This window comes from Protopterus annectens, chromosome 11.part0 (genome assembly GCF_019279795.1).
Source record: "Protopterus annectens isolate FY-2018-M chromosome 11.part0, PAN1.0, whole genome shotgun sequence".
Classification (NCBI taxonomy): domain Eukaryota; kingdom Metazoa; phylum Chordata; order Ceratodontiformes; family Protopteridae; genus Protopterus; species Protopterus annectens.
This window is the reverse complement of record NC_056745.1, coordinates 563,812,498-563,824,770: the sequence shown is the minus strand read 5'-3', so window position 1 is coordinate 563,824,770 and position 12,273 is coordinate 563,812,498. Positions and strand designations below refer to the sequence as shown.

Genomic DNA, 12,273 nt, shown 5'->3' with positions numbered 1-12,273 from the left:
CTACCACATTTTACATGTTTATAAAATGTTGTTCTATTCCCCTCGGCATCTTTATATACATTTTCTTAAAATGTTTCCTGATTTTCTTTCACACTACTTTTAATATGTCTGCCTAGTTTGTTTCAGTTTTCAGAAATTATAGTCTACCTTGTTTAATTTTCTTATATATGTTTTTATTCCTCATCTTAATCAAGTATCTTTTTTCATAGCTGTATACTAGGCTAACAGCCACTAGGGACTTTAGAAGCCTAGTCAAGCATTCAAAAAGTATCCCAAAAGATTATGTGCTGGCCTATGTAAGTATAGCAAGGCTTCCCAAATGTATCTCACAAGTTAATCTGCCATAGAAGTTATTTTAAGGGATATATGTAAGCTAGGGCAAGATTTACAAGCTGCCTCTGTCCATTAGAGCTATAGGTGCTAGACTTGGGGTACACTTACAATTTCCCCTCCACTGGTCCAGGTCTCTCTTGAAAAGAGTTAGAATAGAGCTCTGCTTCACATGGATTGGAAACCTGCTCCTCAGAAGAGGAATTCTTTGAGTCACATACCTGCCCCTTCCTATTTATATTGCAAGCAAAGTGGAAATATATCGATTGAATAATCCTGATGCTATTCATTTTTCAGATATGCAAAAGGTCCATCAGAGTAGGAGCCAAGGATGCCTTGTATGCTAGGCATAGATCACCTTGTAACAGTCTGTAAGAAACACAGTCCAGAGATGGGGCTTTGAGGCAGTATGTGCAGGACATGCTGTTTATGCTCTGTATTCTTTTTGTGAGGAAACTCTGTGCACTTTCCAGTTGTTACATGTGCTTGATCAGGTACATACCAAAGGGGCATTGTACTTAATGATGGGCCTGATGAGGGCTGGATACATACCAAAGGGGCATTGTACTTAATGATGGGCCTGATGAGGGCTGGATACATACCAAAGGGGCATTGTACTTAATGATGGGCCTGATGAGGGCTGGATACATACCAAAGGGGCATTGTACTTAATGATGGGCCTGATGACGGCTGGATACATACCAAAGGGGCATTGTACTTAATGATGGGCCTGATGACGGCTGGATACATACCAAAGGGGCATTGTATATAATGATGGGCCTGATGAAGGCTGGATACATACCAAAGGGGCATTGTACTTAATGATGGGCCTGATGAGGGCTGGATACATACCAAAGGGGCATTGTACATAATGATGGGCCTGATGAGGGCTGGATACATACCAAAGGGGCATTGTACTTAATGATGGGCCTGATGAGGGCTGGATACATACCAGAGGGGCATTGTACTTAATGATGGGCCTGATGAGGGCTGGATACATACCAAAGAGGCATTGTACTTAATGATGGGCCTGATAAGGGCTGGATACATACCAAAGGGGCATTGTACTTAATGATGTGCCTGATGAGGGCTGGATACATACCAAAGAGGCATTGTACTTAATTATGGGCCTGATGAGGGATGGATACATACCAAAGGGGCATTGTACTTAATGATGGGCCTGATGAGGGCCGAATACAATGGAGCAATTATTTACTTGGACCTAGATGCTCTGCCTTTGCTTATAAGTTGAGCAGTTTAGAATAATTTCCTTACTACCTTAGACACATGTTGGTCGAAAGCCAAGTTACTATCAACATACTTACCCAAATCCCTGTCTACTGGGTCTACTGTTAGGGGTATTTTATCAATTTGGTAATTTCCTAGGGTGACTGACTTCCCAAAGGATACTGTTATGCATTTCTTTCATTGATTTTTAAACCATGGCTTTGGCACCAGTTATTTGTCTGTGTTGGTCCTTCCTGTAAAATGTTGGTATCTTGGGGAGATTCTATGATTGCTCCTAGTTTGCAATCATATGCAGGCTTGGTCAGCTGGAGGCCTTTGACATTGGACTTGACTTCAAAGAAGTAGATGCTAAAAAGGAGCAGACCTAGCAGAGAGCCTTGAGGGACTGTGCTAGTGGCTAGCCTCTTTGTAAATGTGGGCTACCCTAGCCTACCTTCCTGAGTCCTATCTGATTGCCAGCTGGTAACACAGGACTTTATGCCAATATCCATGAGTTTGCTTACAATGCCAGATTGGGGTATTATATCAAATGCTTTGACCAAGTCTAGGTAGGCAGTATGCACCATTTTGCTCTCAGCCATTTCCTTGCTGACCCTCTCAAAGAAGTTCACCAAGTTAAATAGGGATGATCTGCCCTTAATGAAACCAAACTGGGTTGGATCCAGAGTTTGAAGATGTTCTATGCCTTTATTAATCATTTCCTTGCTAACTCTTTCCATGGCCTTGAGACTAGTTAGACTTTTGGGTCTGTATGGAAGCAAATCTTCCTGAGCTTGTATGCTGAGATCCTGATGTTAAACATTTCTTTGACTGTAGACAGTTACATCATTTCTCTTTCACAACTTTTAACATTATTGCTCAAGGAGGTAAAGGAAATGCAATCCATTTTAATACAATTAATCTTGTAAGGTCATAGTCCATCATCTAACCCTGCACCCTTTCCTGTTCTAACACAGCCTGTTGGATTGTCCAGGGTGCATTGACCTTTTTTCTGTGTTGTAGTATATAATATAGTATAGTAAGGCCTGTAAGGATACAGCCCAATATCACATTATTCTACTATCAGATCATGTAGGAGTCTGTACAGTAGTATATTACCAGTGTTAGGTGCTCTGTAGAGTGAAGGAACTACAGTCTGGCTTCCAACACAAGAAGGTCTAGAATTATAGTGCCCAAGATTGGACTCTACTCCTCCACTTCTCTCACAGTCTTTCACATTAACTACAGTACATTTACCTATTTTAGGTGCTGTGTGCTGTGAACTTTCACAATAGGGCTAGTAAGCATATAGCCCAGTACACCAAAATGACCAGCTTTAGGCGATGTAGGGATCAAATGATTTTTATTTAAGCTTCCAACATTGTAATGCATAACCATAAAATAATTCATATTTTTTTCTAGAAGAGATTTTCAGATTCTTTACAGTAAGTTGACTACTTTTAAGTGCTGTAAATTGAGGAGGAACTGCTGTCCATGTTCCAACAAAGTAAAGTTTATAAGATATACCCCAGCATCAGAAATTCCTCAAACCTTTGTAACACAGAGTATTGGATTCTCACATTGAGTAGTGCTAATTAATTAAAATTAGAATTAGCAGCTCATTTTTGCTAATTAGAATTAGCTGTCTGATGTATCTAATTAATTAGAATTAGCAAACGTTGAAATCGAAACGTTAGATTTTTAATTAGCAACTTACTGCCGACTGTCTTAAGTTGCAACTTGTCAAGCCAAGTGTTCAACTTGAAAACAATGTAGTCAATGTCAAATCATAAAAGTTAAACAGTATCTCAAAGCATGTGTTTAGCTAAATAATCAACTGCACAGCACAATGTATTTAAAACCATGAAATAGTAAAACCATCAAATTGTAATGTTCATCAGTTGGTCTCTTTTGCACTTGGCAATGACAAGCAACTCTAGTGATGTATCACTAAGCCTACTTCTCCTAGCTGAAGCAATGTAGCCAAAATCACTGAAAACTCTTTTAACATTTGCTAAAGTAGCAGGTATACAGTGGTGCTTAAGCTGTAACTTGTATAAGGATGGAAATGATTCTTGGCATGCAATGCTACTCCAGTAAACTAGAGGCTCCAAGCTGCTGCATGGTGATAAAAATGTGATCCAAATTCTGATTCAGTGCTGTTTGTTGGTGTGCTGTTGTTTTCTATCATGTATGAAAACAGAATGTCTGACTGTGAAGCTGATGGTTGTTGCTGTGGTGGTGTATGGGCGACTTCTTCTTCTCCTGCAGGCAGTCAGTGTTTATATGATTGACTTAGTACATGCATCTCAATCAATAATGCCTGTCGTGCTGTGTTGCCGTCACCTGGATCTGTTGTCCACCTCAGTTTGAATCATGGATCCACAGCTGTGGCAAGCAGGCAATGTGCCTGAAAAAACAAATAATTACAACTGTTGCTCAGCGATGCCAATAGACCAGACTTGACTGATGTACAGTGCTGTAGTTCAGTCTTATATGTTTCTTCAAGCCAACTGCTGTCTGTAGAATCTGACTACTCATCACAACAACTTCAGATTGCAGGCGAACAGCAACCACTTCAAATGGACTCAAAAACTGCTCCATTTCTCGTCGTACAGCAAAGTCACTTAATGTGAGAGTAATTATGGATGGCAGAATATCACAAACCTGCTGAAGGATTCCTTCATGTTTTGATTCAATCTTAACAATTACTAAAATAATTGACACCTTACTGTTCCTTCATGTACTATTCCAGGATGGAATTCTGATTGGTGCTTCTGCCGCCAACAGCTCTGTAGCTTGCCATGACTTATGAAGACACAGTATCACATTTGGCCAAGATATTGTTATCTTTGGTGAGGCTTCAGCAAGTCCAGAGTGAACTACCAACTGCAAAGTGTGTGCCATGCATGAGTAGTTCACAGGTACTGGACTGCTACCCTCTTTTACAAGTCATTCCCAATCAACTGGAACATGTTCCACCTCTTCTCCTGCTTCATCTTTATCATCTTCCTCCTCTTCATCTACATCTATCACATCAGCAGGCTTCAGGAATGCCTTCACCATATTGGTGACATTATCTGTGACTATTCTGACAACTGTCATCCAACTTGTGAATTGTTTCAAAACAGATTTATAAATTACAAAAATGTTTTCTGCTGTATGTGAGCCCATAAAACCTCTTCATGCTCACTAGTCTGGTTTCCATCTTCTGGTTGTATATGAATGACAGGCTTACTCTGATGTAGCCATGCATATGCCAACTGGACCATATATCAGCTTGGGCACCGCAATACTGAGAATCATTCTTCATCTTCTCAATTGTTTTTATCACCTGTCTGCATTGATCATGAACTTGCATGGTAAACTTTGACATGGTTGGAATATGATACTACAGTTGCACAACACTCATTAGAAAATAAAATCTTTTTTTTTCAACCAGACTCAAAGGAAGGATATCTAGCATGACAAATTTGATGACAACATCATCGCCTCTGTCACTCGAAATGCTTTGTAATGACGGATGAAAATATTTAGTCAGAGAACCAATACCATCCAGATCCTGTTGTGGTTCTTCCTTTTCGTGTTTCTTTCTGCCTCATAAGTCCTGTATTTGCCAGGATTATACAGCTTTGAGTGACTTACAGAATTAGAAGTCACCCTTGTTGCATTCCATTTGCCATTCTTTTCTTGCAGGCCTTACATGGTCCAGAAATTCACATTTTATTATCGTTTATAACAGTTTAAAATCAGTGAAAAAAGTTGCAACATTATCCTGTATTTCTTGAAAAAGTCTGCCATGTTTGCAATCAAACTAAACAGTAAACACGAAATGGAAGACTGAAGTTATGCCAGATGTAGGTAACTGGGTAAAGTGTGATTTGGAACTGAAACTGGGATGGGTTGCTGCTACAGTAAGACGGTAAGTTAAAACGCTGTTAGACTACTACATTTCAATCACTGGTAAATACATAACAGAAACTTGTTATGCAATTTTATTTTGATTGTAAAATCTATCTAATTAAGCTTCTAATGAAGACATTTTAATTAGAATTAGTTCAAAACACCTAATTAATTAGAATTAGAATTACTGCATTTTCTATTTAATTATACTGTTGTCTAGTAGTACGAGATAATGGGTCCTGGAAAGTGAACCCAATAATACATAAGTAAGTTTAATATAACACTGAATAGGAAGTTATGTACTCACCATAACGTTCCATCTGAGTAGGTGGCTTCATTTGTCTGCAACCTGTGGGTCTTGGATCCGATATCGGATCTGAGCCGGCAATTATTTATACAGCTATGGATCCGAGCTCCTAGCTCCTCCCCTCACCCATAATCCCTTGCCAACCCCAAATGACCTCAGATCAAGTTTGCCCTCCTATATACCTGAAAAGGTATTCCAACAGGAAAAGGCAGGAAAAATACCATCATCTAACTCTTCTGAAGGCCAGGGGGAAGGAGGAGGGGATGGTTGCAGACAAATGAAGCCACCTGCTCAGATGGAACATTATGGTGAGTACATAACTTCTTAATCTGGAGTAGGGACTTCATTTGTCTGCAACCTGTGGGACAGAGTCCCCAGCTACCTGAATCTTGGGCGGCCATCATGGAAGGATGTTCCAGAGCACTGCGGAGCCAAAGGATGCTCTCCCTCTGGAAATGACGTCCAGTTTGTAGTGGTTAATAAAGGTATGAGATGAGGCCCAAGTGGCTGCTGAGCAAATATCATCCAAGGGGACTCTAGATCTGAATGCAGTAGAAGTAGATATGGAGCGAGTGGAATGTGCACGAACCCTTTGAGGTGCGGGCCTCTCAGAAGTCTCATAAGGTAGAAGGATACATTGGGAAATCCAGTGTGATAAGGTGACCTTCGAAACGGCTTTACCTAAATTGAATTTGGCAAAGGAAATGAACAGCTGATCAGATTGTCTGTGACCAGCAGTCCTTTGAATATAGAAATGCAGCTGCCTGTGCACATCTAATGAATGCAGCTTGTATTCTCCTTTATTTTGATAATTAGGGAAGAAAACAGGAAGATTGATGGACTGATTGATATTGGTTTCTGAGGCCACCTTAGGTAGAAAGGACGGATTGGTCCTGAGGTACACTCTATCTTGATGAAAAAACAAGTAAGGGGGTTTTACGGAAAGAGCTTGAAGTTCCAAAACTCTTTTCGCAGAAGTGATGGCTACCAGGAATGCTGTTTTCCAAGACAGGTATTTAAGATCAGCCGAGGCAGCTGGTTCAAAGGGAGAAGCAGTCAAGGCCTGAAGAACTAGCGATAGGTCCCAAGGGGGTATGGCTTCTTTGATAGGGGGCCTGAGCAGAAAAGTACCCTGGAGGAAGGTTTTACATAATTTAGCTGACATCAAAGGACCTGTCTCGTGTCCTATGTGGTAATGGGAGATGGCTGCCAATTGTACCTTGACTGTCGAACAGCTAGCCCCTTGCTGAAAAAGCCCGGTAAGGAAGTCCAAAACAGACATTAGCGGAGCAGTGAAGGGGTCCAGATTATGATGTTCTGCCCAGATGGAAAAGTGCTTACATTTACTGCGGTAAATCTTCCTGGTGGAAGGTTTATGCGCTGCCACCAAGATGGCTTTGACTGGTGAAGAGATACCAGGAGTCCTAATTAAGAGTGGAACTGGAGCAGCCAAGCTGTCAGCTTCAGGCTGTCCAGATTCGGGGTCGGTAAGCCTGATGAGTGGGAGATCAGATCCAGGCTGGGATCCAGAATCCAGGGAGGATTCACCAAGTGAGACCACAGGTAAGGGAACCAAGTTTGTCGAGGCCAGAATGGGGCAATGAGGATCATTTTGCTCCCCAACCGAGAGGCTTTCTGTAACATCTTTAGCATCAGGGGTAGAGGGAGGATAGGCAGAAAGTAGACCGGGTGGCTAAGCATGCACTAGAGCGTATCTTGGGGCTTCCCCTGGTGGGGGAATCAGGGCAAAGAAGCTGTCGCATTTTGTATTTGAGGGAGAGGCAAAAAGATCGCAGCAGGGTTGCCCCCATTTTGCAAAAATCCACTTCGCTACTCGGGAGTTGAGAGACCACTCGTAAGGGGAAAGGATAGTGCGGCTGAGTTTGTCCGCCAGAATGTTGGACCGTCCCGGAATGTGCATTGTGATCAAAAAGCGGTTGGTGGAGATCGCCCATTCCCACACTCTCATGGCCTCTCGGCAGAGAGGGTAAAACCTGGTTCCCCCCTGTTTATTGATATACCAGACAACTGACATGTTTTCCATCTGTATCGCAATAGTTCCTACGGGAAGAAGGTTGTGAAGTGCTTGCAACACCAACAGCACTGCCCTCATCTCCAGAACATTGATATGCAGGGAGGTCTCTGTGTCATTCCATGTGCCTTGGACTGTTCTGCCTGAGCAATGCCCCCCCCACCCGAGGCGAGAAGCGTCCGTGGTCACCGTGACGAGAGGAGGTGGAGCACAGAAGGGGCGACCTGTATGGAGGTGTGGGGAATGAAGCCACTATCACAGGGCCCTCCTGCAAGCCTTGCTGATAGAGACAGGGTGATTGAGAGGAAGAAGCTGAAAGGACCATTGTACTTGAAGGGTCCACTGTAGTACCCTCATGTTTAGGCGAGCGCATGGAAGGAGTGTAATTGCCATTGCCATAGAGCCCAGTGCCCTCAGGACCAATTCCGCGGGTGGAGCTTCTGACTGGAGGATGGCCCACACATGCAAACTCAGATTCTGTAGTCGTTCCAGAGTGACGTAGGCTCGCAGACTTCTTGTATCTATTCTGGCCCCTATGAAGTCTATCACTTGTGTCAGAGCAAGGGAGGATTTGTCCATATTGATCATGATGCTAACTGGGGGGCTAGGCGAAGAAAAAAATCTCTGGCTGAGCAGAGTAGATGCCTTGTTGGGGCAGTCAGGAGCCAGTCATCCAGTTACGGGAAGACCTGCATTCTCTGGAGTCTCAGGTGGGCCGCTATCACTGCTAAAACTTTGGTGAACACCCTGGGGGCTGTGATGAAGCCAAAGGGAAGGACCCTGAACTGATAGTGGCTGGCTCCCAGCCGGAAGCGGAGAAACCTCCTGGATTGCCTGTCCATTAAAATGTGGTAGTATGCATCCTTGAGGTCTATTGAGCACATCCAGTCGTTCTCCCGCAAGAGGGGGAGAATGGATTGAAGAGTGACCATTCAGAATTTTTCCTTGGTTACCGACAGGTTCAGGAGGTAAAGGTCTAGAATTGGTCTCAAGTCCCCCATCTTTTTTGGCACCAGAAAGAACCTGGAGTAAAACCCTAATCCGAGCTGGTCTGGGGGGACGGGTTGGATGGCTCTTTTCTCTAGCAGCTGCTGGATTTCTGTGGCTGCAGCCTCCCTCTGACTGGGTGGTACATCGGGGAGGTTTCTGAGTCTGGGGACATGTTGCATTGGGATTTTGTAACCTCTGGATATGATACGAAGCACCCAGCGGTCTGACATGATGGACTCCCATGCCACCAGGTGCCTCGAGAAGCGCCCCCCAACTGCCTCCAGAGTGGAGCAGTCGGGCAACCCTTCAGGGCTGTTGTGTGGGCCGATCAGAGAAAGATTCTCTGGACCCAAAATTTCTCGGGGTCCCTCTGCCTCTAGGGCAGCATCCTCCCTGTCCTCCTCTGCCACGGAAGGACTGGTTGTCCGGAGCGGGTTGGCAATGTTGCGATTTCCGGAAACACATGTTCTTCTGTCCCTTTTGGTTCTTGGAGAAGGAACTCTGGGGAGCAGAGAAGCGGACTCCGATGGCAGACAATGTCTTCCCGTCCTTCTCACTCTGGACAAGTGTCTCGCGAACGGTCTTGCCAAACAAGGCAGAACCATCAAAGGGGGCATTCACAAAGGATGCCTTAAAGGGCTCCGCGAAGTCACAATGTCGGAGCCAGGCCTGGCATCTCATAACTTGGCCCACTCCGCTAGCTCTAGCGGCTCCCTCAGTGGCGTGGGACAACAGCCGCATAGAGGTATTGGAAATAGATCTTAGAGTGGCCATACGAGTGGAGTACAACTGCTTGTCCTCCGCCGACATGGACTCTGGGGGGGAAGCAGCGTATTCTTTAATAGGATCTCGCTGCATCCTGATGACATGTGCCATGTAGTTCAGGGACCTTACTGAGAAGGTCGCTGAACTAAATACCCACTTCCCAAGGTGATCCATCGAGCGAGACTCCTTGCTCGGTGGATGGACCGAGGGGCTCTCCTGAGCTAGTTCCCTCTTAGTGGCTGCCGCCATCAACATGGCATCTACGAGGGGACCCTTGCTCCAGTGGGACCGGTCTGCGGGGGGGGCTCAAGATCCTATCCAGGCATTTAGGGATTGGCTCCACAGTGCCCGGCTCCTTCCATGCCCTGGTGGTAATAAGATCCACCAGGGGGTCAGCCGGAGGGCACACCCAAGAGGTAGACGGGCCTGCTTCGAATGCCTCCAGGAACACGGACTCGTCGGAGGAAGCCTTGGGGGCAGACCACCCCCCCGATCCTGAGCATTTCCATGATGTCTGCAAAGGAGACATCCTCAGGGGGTGACCTTGGGGAGCCTTCCCCTTCATCCAAGTCCGTGTCCTCTGTTAAGGACTCAGGGGAGTCTACGTGCCTCCTCTTACACTTGTGCTTGCGAGGCACTTCCTCGGGAGGGCTGTCCGAGGAGGTCTCACCAGCAACATCCTTTCCAATGAAACAACCTGGGACATTGAAGCAGGCTGTCCCTGTGGCTGGGTGATGGGAGCCTGACCCAGCAGAGAGGGAGCGCAGGGTGGAGCCGAGACAAGGGCCAGGGGTCCGGATGCTCTCGACAGAGCCATCTCCACTGCATCAAAGGCCGAGGGGGAGCCGCACTCCCTGGGTTCCGAAAGTCGACTCCCACTCAGATCCGATGAAGGGATTGGAACCGGCGCCGAGACCGTCGGATCCAAGGGACCAGTGTACTCCGACCTGGATGGAGCCAAAGGCACACTGAATCCCTCGGATCCGAAGCTCGCCCCACGGCTCCGAGAGGTCGGATCCAACAATGGAACCGACAGACTCGAGGGCAGGGTCGGATCCGAAGTACTCAGTACTGTCGCCGCCGACCCACCCCCGGCTCCGATGCTGCCCGGCTCCGAGTGCTTCGAACCTGGGAAGCGGGTCGGAGAAGGAGCAATCGGAACAAAGAAAGGTGTCGAGCTCCCACCCAAAGGGGTGGAGGCAAGAGCACTCCCATCTGCAGCTGGGCCTGGATGAACATCCTCATCATCCGGTCCAAGTCTGCATCAGACAGGCTGTAGGTTGATCTCGAAGAGGCCACCGAGGCAGGCCTGGAATGCTGCCTCGATGACCTCGACGGAGATCAGGTCTCCTCCTCCTAGGGTCCCAGGGAGAAGCAAGGAGATCAGAGCTGAGGAGGAGGGGGAGACCTGGAAGCCATGGAGGGAGAAGCCCACTTAGCTGGGGGGGCCGAAGCGGAGGCCTCTGCCCTCTGCTTGTGATGCTTCTCCCTCCGTTTCTCCCTCCTGGCCTCTCTGTCCTCCGGCACTTTAGTGGGAGTTTGAATCCCGGCCAGGGGAAGGGGGGCAGGAGTGGCCATCACCACAGGCTGAGGAGGTGCCACGGGAGGAGCAGAGGCCGAAGCCAAATCCGGGGGCAGAAGTCCTGCCAGGATCAGCTTCGACCTCCGCTCTTTCAGTGCCCTGGGGTTGAACGCTGCACAAATGGTGCAGCCTGAGGACAGGTCTTCAACCCCAAGGCACCAAACACACCGAGTGTGGCCATCTGCCAGAGAGAGCTTATGGCCACACTTGGTGTATTTAGAAAAAATAGGCTTAGGGGCCTCTGCCATACCTAAACTAAGGCTACACAAACACACTAGGCCCCAAACGCAATCACACACAAGCACACACTAACGACCAGCGAGGGGAGGGTAAAAAAACTAAAATTTAAAAGTTAACAGGCTAAAGAAAACCTAGCACACTCACACTGATTAAATTATGAAAAAAAGACTGAGAAAAATTCACTTATCTATAACAAATTGCCAGGAGCTCACAATCCAGCTGACACACTTTAGAGCGGCAAACTAGATCTGAGGTCATTTGGGGTTGGCAAGGGAGTACGGGTGAGGGGAGGAGCTTGGAGTTCAGATCCATAGCTGTATAAATAGTTGCCAGCTCTGATCCGATATCGAATCCAAGACCCACAGGTTGCAGACAAATGAAGTCCCTACTCCAGATATATTGGTTGAAACAACCATGTCTGCTTCAAAATCTAAAGTTGCAATAAAGAACTGTACAATTGCAGTCATGTGTGAAGCAATTATTGATTTTACTGAATGTATTTTAACTTTGTTAACCAAGGTACAGCACTAATCCAAAATGACAAGTTTTACACTCAGCCTTTGTTTGGCACAAGACACCAACACATAAGCAACAAACTGATACAAGCTACAAAATAAAATTTAAAGGAAAACTCCCCCTTAGAACTCGAAAACATATTTTCCATTGTATCTTTGTTTTTGAGCTATTTTAATGCCTCAAAATCACTCCAAGTGCTTCTTTTACATTTTTAATGTGTTTCTCTAAAAATGGCAGATGATGGGGCCTGCCTTGGTAACGTGATCTTGTTTTCTTGCTTTCATTCCTTCTTCCCAGAATACATTTCAAGTCCTCTTTGTATGACTCATGCTACACATAAGGAAGTGGTGCAGTTTTCTCATATCATTAAGACTGAATGGC

At 45.8% G+C, this 12,273-nt stretch overlaps 1 protein-coding gene across 2 annotated transcripts in view; it reads left to right on the top strand.

Annotated features, from left to right (window-relative positions):
- LOC122815513 (solute carrier organic anion transporter family member 1C1-like) overlaps positions 1 to 12,273 on the top strand; it is a 4,185,790-nt gene that overhangs the window by 2,856,123 nt on the left and 1,317,394 nt on the right. The gene's annotated exons all lie outside the window — the stretch shown is intronic.